The sequence below is a fragment of the Chlorocebus sabaeus genome, chromosome 1 (assembly GCF_047675955.1).
Source record: "Chlorocebus sabaeus isolate Y175 chromosome 1, mChlSab1.0.hap1, whole genome shotgun sequence".
Taxonomy (NCBI): Eukaryota; Metazoa; Chordata; class Mammalia; order Primates; family Cercopithecidae; genus Chlorocebus; species Chlorocebus sabaeus.
This window is the reverse complement of record NC_132904.1, coordinates 101,517,319-101,528,966: the sequence shown is the minus strand read 5'-3', so window position 1 is coordinate 101,528,966 and position 11,648 is coordinate 101,517,319. Positions and strand designations below refer to the sequence as shown.

At 37.5% G+C, this 11,648-nt stretch overlaps 1 pseudogene; it reads left to right on the top strand.

Moving 5' to 3' along the window:
- Window positions 1–322: 322 nt before the first annotated feature.
- On the top strand, window positions 323–8,372 carry LOC103248933 (caspase-1-like; annotated as a pseudogene).
- The last annotated feature ends 3,276 nt before the right edge of the window (window positions 8,373–11,648 follow it).

The following is an 11,648-nucleotide window of genomic DNA, read 5'->3' as shown; positions in this document are numbered from 1 at the left end:
CCATATTCTGTATCTTTTAATTGGAGCATTTAACCCATTTACTTTTAAGGGTAATATTGGTATGTGTGAATTTGATCCTGTCATCATGATGTTGGCTGGTTAATTTTGCAGACTTGTTAATGTAGTTGCTTCATAGTGTCATTGGCCTGTGCAATTTAGTGGGTTTTTGTAGTGGCCACAAAACTTTTATAGTGATAACAGATGTTCCTTTGCATGCCTAGTATGTCTTTCAGGACCTCTTGCAAGGCAAGCCTGGTGGTGACAAAATCCCTCAGCATTTGCTGAGTTTTAGCCCATACAAGAAAAGTAGGAAAGAAAAGTTATGGCCGGTGAGTCTTTTACTGTTCCAAGAACAGATCCCTGGGAAGAAAGAGTTGTGGAAGGCACTAGCTCTTCTGGAAGCCGTAATTAGTATCTATGGAAGTTTACATGAGCAGAAGTGAAGGAGAGGGAGGAGAGGGAGGAGAGAAGGAACTAGCAGATTCTTGCAGCCTTTAGAAAGGAAAGGCAACCCCAGAAGGGAACTGAGACTTTAGGGGCAGCCTGCTGTCATTTCGCAATCTTAATTAAACTCTTACTTACATGTTGAAAGTCTGACAGAGGGTACAGAATTGGCACAGGAGGAGTACTAGCAGCAGTGGCTTCTAAATGAAATGGGCTATTTCTGCTTCATTACTTTATTATTCAGAGTTAAATAAACACAGGCAAAGAGGATGATCTCTGCTTTCCAGGGACTAATGTGGAAATGGTAAGCTCAGTCTTCAGGCCACTCCATCCACATGTATGGGGACTATTGAGGGAAACAAGTAGGACAGCGATACAGTAAGAAGGACATTTCACTGATGAAATCTAAATGAGGTCACTTTCTGTTGATGACCTGAGAGGACTATGAGGCTGTTTTCATGATGTGAGAAATCCTTGTGCTCCAAACAGACAAAGTCCCGACGGAAAAGAGAGAGCTGTTTATCCATTCACTGGGTAAAGGTACAATGAATGGCTTACTGGATGAATTATTATAGACAAGAGTGCTGAACCAGGAAGAGGTGGAGGAAGTACAACATGAAAATGCTACAGTTATAGCTAAGGCCCGAGCTTTGCTTGACACCGTTATTCAGAAAGGGACTCTGGCATGCCAAATTTGCATCACATATATTTGTGAAGAAAACAGGTAACGGGCATGGACGCTAGTACTCTCAGCAGGTAAGGATCAGTGCCTGACACGCAAGTTCACCTAGGGGCTATCATTGTACCTACCTTGTGATGTCTTTACTAGTGATGTAAAGTTGCAAAAACTTTCTTATCTCTGCCTTTGGGCCATATTTCTGTAGCAGAGGCCCTATTGCATGTCCCTTGACTCTGCTTCGTTTCTGTTCCTTTGTCTTCAGTGGCCCTCTTCTGTTTAAAGTTGATTTCCTGTTCTGAGTACGTGGTAGCTAATTTCTTGAAGGTCATAAGAACTATCTAAAAAACTTCACACTCTATTTTCCACTGTTCCTGGTGAGGCACAATATTAGATTGATTTAGTGTTTTTGAGTCCAGGGTATCCCTGGCACTTATGTAGTTGTGTGACATGAAGCTTTAAGGTCTATAATTAAATACATTTTATAAATTCTCTCCAAAACATTGCCATCCACGAAAAATAAATTATATTTCAGAGATGGTGATACACTCAGAGAATACAATGAATGATTTTAGAAAAGTAAGGATTTCAAGTTGACTCTTTCCTCCAGTTGCCTCCTTGTATTTTCTTTGGAGTGAGATCACCCACTTGCCTGTTACCAGGCTGCAGATCATGCTGTAAGACCTGGACTGCCTCCACCTGCAGCCCCCTTAGGGCCTGATGCAGTGCACAGGAAATGAGCTGGCCCATTCTTGTGATCCCTTGGACCTACCACATGGTGAGGATGAGAGTTCTGGTGGACTCCTAGTCACTGGTCTCTGTGGCACTTCCTAAAGCCATTTCAGAGGCAGATGTTCTTTGAAAGCAAAAGCCTTTTTTCTAACAGTTAGGGGAGGCTTATAACTGTCTAAGCAGACATGGGAGAAGTTTATGTTTTCATCTATGTGTATTAAATATCACATTTTTCTGGCAATGTCTTTTTCATTTTATACCCCCCACCACTCTCTAAATTAAAGAACATCTTGAACATTATTTAATGTCGTTCAGTCAGAGTTCTGGGATGAATCTTTAGTGGGGAGTGTTGTAAGCATTAGGGTAAAGTTTTCCAGAGATGATAAGTGACTATTTCAGTGTCCTTCTTCTTTTTCTATGTCCGACATCTGGAAATCACCTTACTACACAAGACTCTCAAGCAGTACTGCCTTTCTTCCTAGGTAATGCTGTTTTTAAAGAAAGAACATTATCTGAACACTATCTTCCTTGACATTAATGTTGTAGGACGATCCACAGTTAAAGGGGCTATGGAGAATTCCCATAGATTGATCATGTAATTTTCTTTTTGTAATCTATTCTACTTTTGTAGAAACTGTCCCCACAGCTTCACTATGTTTACATTAAAAATTCTGAATCTCTATCTCAAATCTTAAACACCAAATAAGTACCATGCTTCATTATTTACGCCTCCTGAAATATTCCTTCACATCTCTTAGAGAACCCTTATCTAAACAATATCAGAGCTGAACATGCCGTTCTTCCCCACCCTGCTTCTCCTCCAGTTTTGTGTAACTCAGTTGTTGGTGTCACCATCACTAGTTGTTCAAAGCAGGAAATTGAAACTCATCTTGGCCCCTTTCATGTCAAGCACCTCCAATATTCAAGCCATGGCCAAGTGTAATGCATTCTTCTCCCAAATTTGGAACCGTGTCTCTGTTTCTACTTCTATTTCATTAAAAAACCCCTATTCATCAAGGGCCCTCTTAAAAAAAAATGTATTTTTAAAAGCAATTTGGAAGCTAAGAATGAAAAAATTTTAAATCAAGTTCAGGTATTACTCTATTGAATGTATTAAGGTTGATTAACTCATGAATGTTTTCCTAAATATTTTACAGCATGGGATACTCACTATATAACCAAAAACTGTATTTTCACTAAGAAAAATTGCCTCAAAAATAACCCATATATTTCTACTTAGTTTTTTTATATCGTTTTCATTCTTGTTTATGAAGAAACAAAACATTCCTTGTATGAAATTATTATTTTATAGTTTTCTCCAATATATCCATTCTAATTATTTCTTGCCCATGTCACCACACTTCATGCTGCCTTTATTTATCTGATTGTATAACAGTTTCTCAAGCTTGTTTTCAAAATTAAATATTATATTCTTGAGTTAATGTTTTCTGAAAAACACTCTACAAATCTAGAAAACTTATTTCTATCTTGAAACAAAGATTACATTAATTTCTTTAACAAGTGCATCACATTGTTGGATGGTGTTGAAACTGTGATGAAATAAAAACCTCAAGGATTTTTCCATATGAACTCTGTGAAAACATTTCCTACTATGTCTGTGCAATGAATGTTTAGTGCTATGAATTCATCTAGTGTGCACCTTGATTTTAGCATTTATCATTCTAGTTGGAATATTTAATAATCTCCTCCTTCCATACATATGCATAGTAGGAAGAGATCCTGTAGGACAGAACAAATGTTCATTAAAAAATATTCCTAGTGCTTACTACCATGTCTATTAAGTAAATAAATAAAAAGATAATCATATCCCTTAAAATTTTTTGGTAGATTTAATTAAGACCTCATCCCATTAAATTTTATTCTATGGTTCAAATCTTTTGAAATAAATTTATATTCTAACTATTTTATTTCACACATTTGATTGTTTTCTGAGCATTTTTTCATGCATGGCCTTGAAAAGCTTCCTTTCTAGATTTTTATCTAAAATACTTGTGAAAATACTGATCCTAAAATATGAAAGGAGATCCCTGTATTGCACACCAGGAAATTTCTGGCTGGAAAGTATTCCATTAGCAGTGAAATTACTCAGCGGTGAAAGATCAGGATTGTCTTCCTAAGAATGCATTTCCACTTTTGTGACTTCATCCTTAGGTGAGGCTGTAAGAAACACAAAGCGAAACAAAGAGGGATGCCAATGTTCATGATGTTCTTTGACTCTTGCAGCTCCTCAGGCAGTGCCAGTGTGGGGCAACCCTGCTATGCCTACATCCTCAGGCTCAGGAAGTAGCGTCAAGCTTTGCTCCCTAGACAAAGCTAAAAGGATATGGAAAGAAAAGTCGACAGAGGTGCCATGCTCAGAACACAAGGATAGAGTGTGGTGAAAGATATACTTGAGGCAATTATGAAATGCAGTGGCTTTTTATTACAGCTGTTATCAATGGAGAATCATACTTCTGCTTTCCTTACATTAAAAAAAAAAAAAAATTCCTGTATCTAAGAATCCCAGGTTTATAGAAAGAGTTCCAAATCGGATCCAATTCCTGCATAAATAACATCAACAATGGTAACTATTGAATGGTCACTAAGAGTGGGCAGTGTTCTAAGCATTTGGACATGATAATATATAATGTGTAACCTTAAAATAATCCATCTTAGAGATCTAGAAGCTGAGACATGGGGCTGTTAAATATTTTGCCCAAAGAAAAACAATCAGAAATTGGACAACCAGTTTTAGAATTCAGTCATTCTTGCTTTAGAGCGTGTGCATTTTTCAAAATCCCACCTATCAAGAACAATGAAGTCAGTAGCTCACCTGCCATCTGGGCCTTTGCAGTTTCTATGCCTATTCTCCAAGTAACACTCAATTCCGTTCCCCATTTTCAATGTACAGTCCATGGGATTTGGTATCCTGATAGGTCTAAGAAAGGGAAAACGGTCATAAACTTAGCAGGTGAATATTAAGTTACAGAGAATAAGGCTACTCATCCAAACTGCATTTCCTACAGATTTATCCAATAATGGACAAGTCAAGTCGCACACGTCTTGCTCTCATTATCTGCAATGAAGAGTTTGACAGTCTTTCTAAAAGAACGGGAGCTGAGGTTGACATCATAGGCATAACAACGCTGCTACAAAATCTGGGGTACAAGGTGGATGTGAAAAGAAATCTCGCTGCTTCGGTAAGGTCTATTATACTATAGAGACAACGGTCACGCCCTTTGTGTAACTAAACAATATTAGAAAGCTTGGTTGTAGGACCAAGGGATATAATCTTTTGATTATCTAAAATATAAACTTCCCATAGGAGGGTGCTGTATGCTACATGTTCTCTTGAAACATCAGAGTCATTCAGCACGAGCCTGGTTTAACTTAGTGGTGAATTTTTTTTTCACTCAGTAATACCACATTCTCTCTACAAGATAACTCTGAATGACTTCCTATGGCACCTTCCTTCACCTTTCTCAAAATTAAGACTAAAAGTTTTTTTGGCACCCCATTGTTTGTTATGGAATTCCTTAAGAAATCCTTAAGTATTTATTTATTGACTTTCCAAGGCGCCATGAGAATTAATCACATAGTCCAAAATCAGCGGTATGGTCTCTTTCAGGAAATGACTACAGAGCTGGAGGCATTTGCTCGCCGCCAAGAGCACGAGACCTCTGACAGCACCTTCCTGGTGTTCATGTCTCATGGTTTTCAGGAAGGCATTTGTGGGAAGAAATACTCTGAGCAAGTCCCAGATGTATTACAACTCAATGCAATCTTTAAAATGTTGAATACCAGGAACTGCCCAAGTTTGCAGGACAAACCGAAGGTGATCATCATCCAGGCCTGCCGTGGTGGTGAGTGCTGATGTCTATGAGAACACCAGACATTCGAATACTGTCCTCATCTGTATGCATCCAGGAATTTTCAGTTTATGTCTGTTTTTTAGTGTCAAAGAACACATATTGTCAGCACTCATCTTGAGGCTTCTGTGAATTGTTTGATGGGTTGGTAGATATTTGTTTCATTTTCAATCCTGAGACTTTGATGCTTGCTTGTTTTTAAAATTTGTTTGAGGTTTAGAAGAAATAAGAATTGTAGAAAAGATTGTTACTTGGATGTATGTGTCTGTGTGCATGTGAATTAATGATAGAGCAGATACATTGACAAATATGATTGAACAGGGCTAAGAGGAGAACATTTTCTTCTCAGCCATTGGTAGTAGTAACAAACCATATCTGTCTTTTCAGAGAACCATGGTGTGGTGTTGGTAAAGATTCAGTATGAGCCTCCAAAAATATATCTTCACCAACTCCAGGAGATTTTGAGGATGATGCTATTAAGAAAGCTCAGATAGAGAAGGATTTTATTGCTTTCTGCTCTTCAACATCAGGTAACAGGTTTCTTCTAGACATAATATCTTGGTGGGGGTTACCAATACAAAAACTAACAACCACCCACTAGACGCTAGATAGCTGTTCGAAACTTTAGATAAAATTTTTGAACACAAACTACAGCTTTGTTCCAAGTTATACACACAATTTCCTTTATCCACAGAGAGCAAGTAAGCATATCTTTTTATTAAGTTGGTAATTCATGAGCTCCTCTATGTTGCAAAATATTTTAGAAATGTGAGCAATAACAGAGAATTAAATGGAAGTCGATCTGTGCTGTAATACATTAGAATCTGACTCTGCATAGAAAAGGTCCACCATGTTGAGACCACTCAATGGACCCATTGGGCCCGACATCAAGTATTCATAGGAGAAGGGTAGGAGCAGGGTTCAGAAAGTAGAACAGCAAACAAGGTACTTTGGGCCCCTAAATTAAAGTAGGTTTTACCTAGAAGCATGAAGTATATAAAACAGAATATATATGCATTATTTTAAGGTATGCTTTGCAGTAAGAATCTTGATCTTATTGATTGACCTAGTCATTTACTACTTTGTAAACTAGCTCCACTAGTTCCTCCCTGGACTTTCCTTGAATTGCTCACTAATACATATGAACATAAATATCATTTTTCTATGGATTAAATAAATTGATATATGTGAAATATTGCACATGACACAGAATGAAGTACACATTAAGAACTGGTATTATTTAAAATGTTTTTATTTTATAACTTAATTCTGTTACTTTTCTTAACAAACTTTAAATAAAAATCACTTGAATGCTTTCAGTCATCTTGAATGGCAGTTTCCTGAGAGCACTCACATTCTCTTGGTTGCCTCTGGCCCAAAGGCCCTGCATCTGCTCAAGCAGTTAAATTTTCTAAAATATTTTGTACACTGAGATATCTTCTATCAGAAGAAGCTTGGTTCTATATTGTTTTGAACATGTCCTGGTGCAGACCTCAATAATACTTTTTCAATGATCAAAAACAATGAGACACACACAAAAAACATACATTTCCAGCCTCAATACATATAGTAGAATTTAACATTAGACCTAACTGTTCTTTAATATCCTTTGGTCCCAGCATTCCACATGACACTCACAGTTCTCTATATAGCTCTGTATATAGCTCTTTTCCAAATCCCAATTCCTTTCTTCTACCCCATTCTTCCTTTTTCTAACTCTCTAGTAAGTTTACAACTGTTTGAACTCAGGGACTATGCCATGTTAATACCTGTACCATATACTGCACTTTCTAGAGAATCAGTAAAAATATACTCACTGTACCTTGAAAACATTCACTAAAAATTACAATGAAGTGTATGGAAAATAGATGAATTCCACAACATGCCTCACCTGGAGCAGAAGCACTAGGGTTTCTTCTCTTTCTTCAGGCAAGATCTAGTTTTGAGATTTGAAATGTGCTTTATCAACAGATAGTGTTTCTTGGAGACATCCCACAAAGGGCTCTGTTTTTATTATGAGACTCATTGAACATTTGCAAGAATATGCCTGTTCCTGTTATGTGGAAGAAATTTTCTGCAAGGTAGGGCTCTAGCGGATGCTATTTTCACTCTACTTCCCTGAATGCTTGGCTATTGCAATTGGAAGCATAGAAAGCAGGTCCAGACATGTTTATCTTCCAATAATATCCTTATTTCCAAAAGAGTTTTACAGTTCTTTGCAGAGCGAACAAGCCGGGAGTCAGATCCAATCTGTTGAGACTCATAGCATCAATAAAACAAAGATTTAGTTTCACCTTCCTCCTGCCCTGCAGAGACAAATGAGTGGACTCTAATTTGCCTGTGTCCCTCTTGATTATGATGCCCAACCACAGATTTTAAAAGCTCCAAGGAGGGTCATTCAATGCTTAGATAAGCACATGGCTATACTTGTTGTAGATACAAGTACTTTTTGTTTTCGTCACTTATTTTGCTATATTTGTTGTAGTCTTTTTGGCATGAGTCATCAAACTTTTCAGAAAAAACAGGTCTCCAGATTTTCCTTTCTCTTTTAGGTTCGACTTTCATTGGAGCAGCCAGATGATAAAGCACAGATGCCCAGCACTGAAAGAGTGACTTCGACAAGACGTTTCTACCTCTTCCCAGGCCATTAAAATAAGGAAGCTGTATGAATGTCTGTGCGCAGGTATATTGGGAGTGTGGGAAGATTTAGGAAAGTGTACTAAATGTCCATTTTAGTCAAGAACTCTGCGTCTACAGGCTGAGAATTTTTAATCCAAAAATTTGAAATTTGAAATCCTCTAAAATCCAAAACTGTGTGAACGCCCACATGATATTCAAAGGAAATGCTATAGAATCATTTCAAATTTTAGGTTTTTGGATTAAGGATGCTAAACCAGTTAGTATAATGCAGATATTCCAAATATACAAAAATATCTGTAATTTGAAATACTTCTGGTAGCATGCATTTTGGATAAGGGATCATCAATCCGTGGTATAATATACAGAAAATACTGAAGTAATGCCTTTCTTCTTGTCAGTGTAGAGCACGTTGCTCTTCTCCCAAAGTTTTTCTTTTAGACCCTTGAGGGTCAGTTGATACTGACCTATAAGGGGCATAAGTCTATGAAGGCTGACTTTTAGATGTTTCTCCTCTTCACCTCAGCAGGGTAATGTTTTAAAATAACATGTGGCCTTTCCTTTTAAGATTGTGTATGTTCCCATTGGTGGTATAACTTTATAACTTATATTTCTTTTAGCAAAATTCTCTTTCGTGTTTTTCTTTTTCCCAGAGGAAACCAAGAGTTTCTTCATTCTGTAATGGATTTTGGAATTATGTCTTTTTACTAATAGTCTGTTTCAACATTTTAATACATCTGGTATAAAAATAAAAATGCGTCATCAGTTTTCTTCCACACTGGAGAAATGAGGTTGGAAATCAGAGGGAATGTTGAATTTAGAATGTTAGACTTCATTTATGAGACCTGAACTGGCCATTGGCACCATTTTTTCATTCAAAAAACCATTTTCTGTGCTTTCTGCTTTACGGGTGCAGATACAAATTACCATAGATACCCAACTTCAAAAAAGTTAGAGCTCAACAGGAGAGATGGGGAGAAGACATACAGTTATGACAGCGACTGTGCAGTTTAATAAGGAACTTTTCTCAAATCCCACAGTTTACTACTGACATATCCATGAACAGAACCTGCAGATTTCTACCCTTTGTTAAGGTATTTAAGAAAGAGAAAGTAAATTTTTTATTAACTCTAGACCCTCAGTAGTTCACGGACTCCTTGAAAAGGTAAGACGGCCATCAAAAATGAAGCACTTGGCAGATGGTGCATGACACCCTGAAGAAACTCTAGGATGCATGGTGTGCACAGTGAAATCCCTGTATGGTGCAGATAAAACGAGTTTGGGGTGAAATCATTCATTCAGGGATGCTAAGATTTAGGGAGGATTGGAAGAACTACCGTTTCACTTGCAAATATGAACCTTTTCTAATCTCTAACCTATTAAATCAAAGTGAATATTTGACCTTTTAAAAACCATCATAGTTGAACAAATTACAGTTTCTTTTTTTTTTGCCTTTTATTAACTGTTGGTCTGGGCATGTGTTTTCTGTGTTATCATGCATCTTCTACTACAACCTGAGACTACATCTCTGATCAATCTTTGCTCAGAGAATATCAACAAGCAGAAGTGAATTGTCAACCTCAGTAGAAATTAACTGTTAAGGCTCTCTTAGGCAGTGGAAGGAAAGCATTCCTGGGAGTAAAGAGATTACTTCAGAAAGATCTCCAATCAAAGGGTAAAAAGACAGGGAGATGTGGAGGGGAAGACACCATCTTAATTCCTCAGCATAGTTTAAACAGAAAATACATTTATTGAATAGATGATCATTTCCTCATTTCTTTTTTGTTGTTGTTCTTGGCTTTGTTAAATATCAGTTGGTTACAGGTGTGTGGTATTCTTTTGGAGTTCTCTATTCTGTTCCATTGGTCTATGTTTCTGTTTTTTGTACCATTACCATGCTGTGGGGTTACTGTAGACTTGAGTAGCTTGAAGTCCAGGAATGTGGTGACTGCATCTTTGTGAAAAGCAGTTTGGAGATTTACCAAAGAACTAAAAACAGAACTATCATGTGATCAAGCAATCCCATTACTGGCTAAATTTCCAAAGAAAAATGTACTGTACTATCAATAAGACACATGCTTTCAGATGTTTGTTATAGCACTATCCACCACAGCAAAATCATAGAATCAACTCAGGTACCCATCAGTAGTGGATTGGATAAAAAAAAAATTGAATTGTGTTACATATCTGCCAAGTACATAGACATATAAATGCAAATCTTGTTCTTTGCAGCAACATGGATGCAACTGGAGCCCATTACCCTAAGCATTACCCTAAGCAAAACCAATTTTCACACTACTTGCAGGCCAACTGTCTTATACACAGAAGCTGAAAAAGCCTAAGAGTTGGAGTCCTGAGCTACTTAGACATTTAGTATTCCAGCAGGGCATATTGCTGCTTTGGCTTCATTCTCCTCATTGGAAAAAGAAAAAGTTGGAATAGACAGAAACACAGAAACAGAAAACCAAGTACCACATGATCTGACCTATAAGTGGTAGCAAAATACTAGGCATACATGGACATAAAGATGGAAATAATAGACACAGGGAGCTACTAGAGGAAGGAGTGAAGGAGGAGTGCAAGAGCTGAATAACTACATACTGGGTGCTATTCTCACTACCTAGGTGAAGGGTTAAATCATACCCCAAACCTCAGCATCACATAATATACTCTTTTAACACACCGGCATGTGTATCCCTAAATCTAAAAAAAACAATGGAAATGAAAAAAAAACAAACAATGAAATATAAACTATTTGGTTAATTCTTATGGGAAAATGCAAGGAGCCTAGTTAAATTTTACTCATTCAGGACATGTGTTTTAGAAAAGCTGAGATAGAAAAGCCAACTGATCAGGAGAAGAAAATGATGAACAGAAGAAGGTTTGGGGGCCATGAAAAGAGAAAAGAAAAAGGGAAACCAGGCTGAGGTGTCAACCCACTGAAAGATGTTTTGTCATTTGCACTTTTTTCCCCCAAGGGAAGAAACTAGAGTTCAGGACTAGAAAGCCAATTTGCTGACTACAGGACACTTCCAGCCAATGAACTTGGAAGTTCTGAGCAGCAGCTTTACAATCTGTAATTACATGCCCCCTCTCTGCCCAACAATAAGGAAATACCTGGTGATTTCTATTTCTGGGTCTGAGGCACTTTCCAGTGCTGTGCAAAGAGACAGAGGCTGTTAACTACGGCTGGTGAGTCAGGGATCTTTTTCTGACTAGAAGCTGGGGAGTTAAGTCTTAGAAAACCCTTGATTTATTGCGTGTGTGACAGGCAGACATACCAAAAGGGA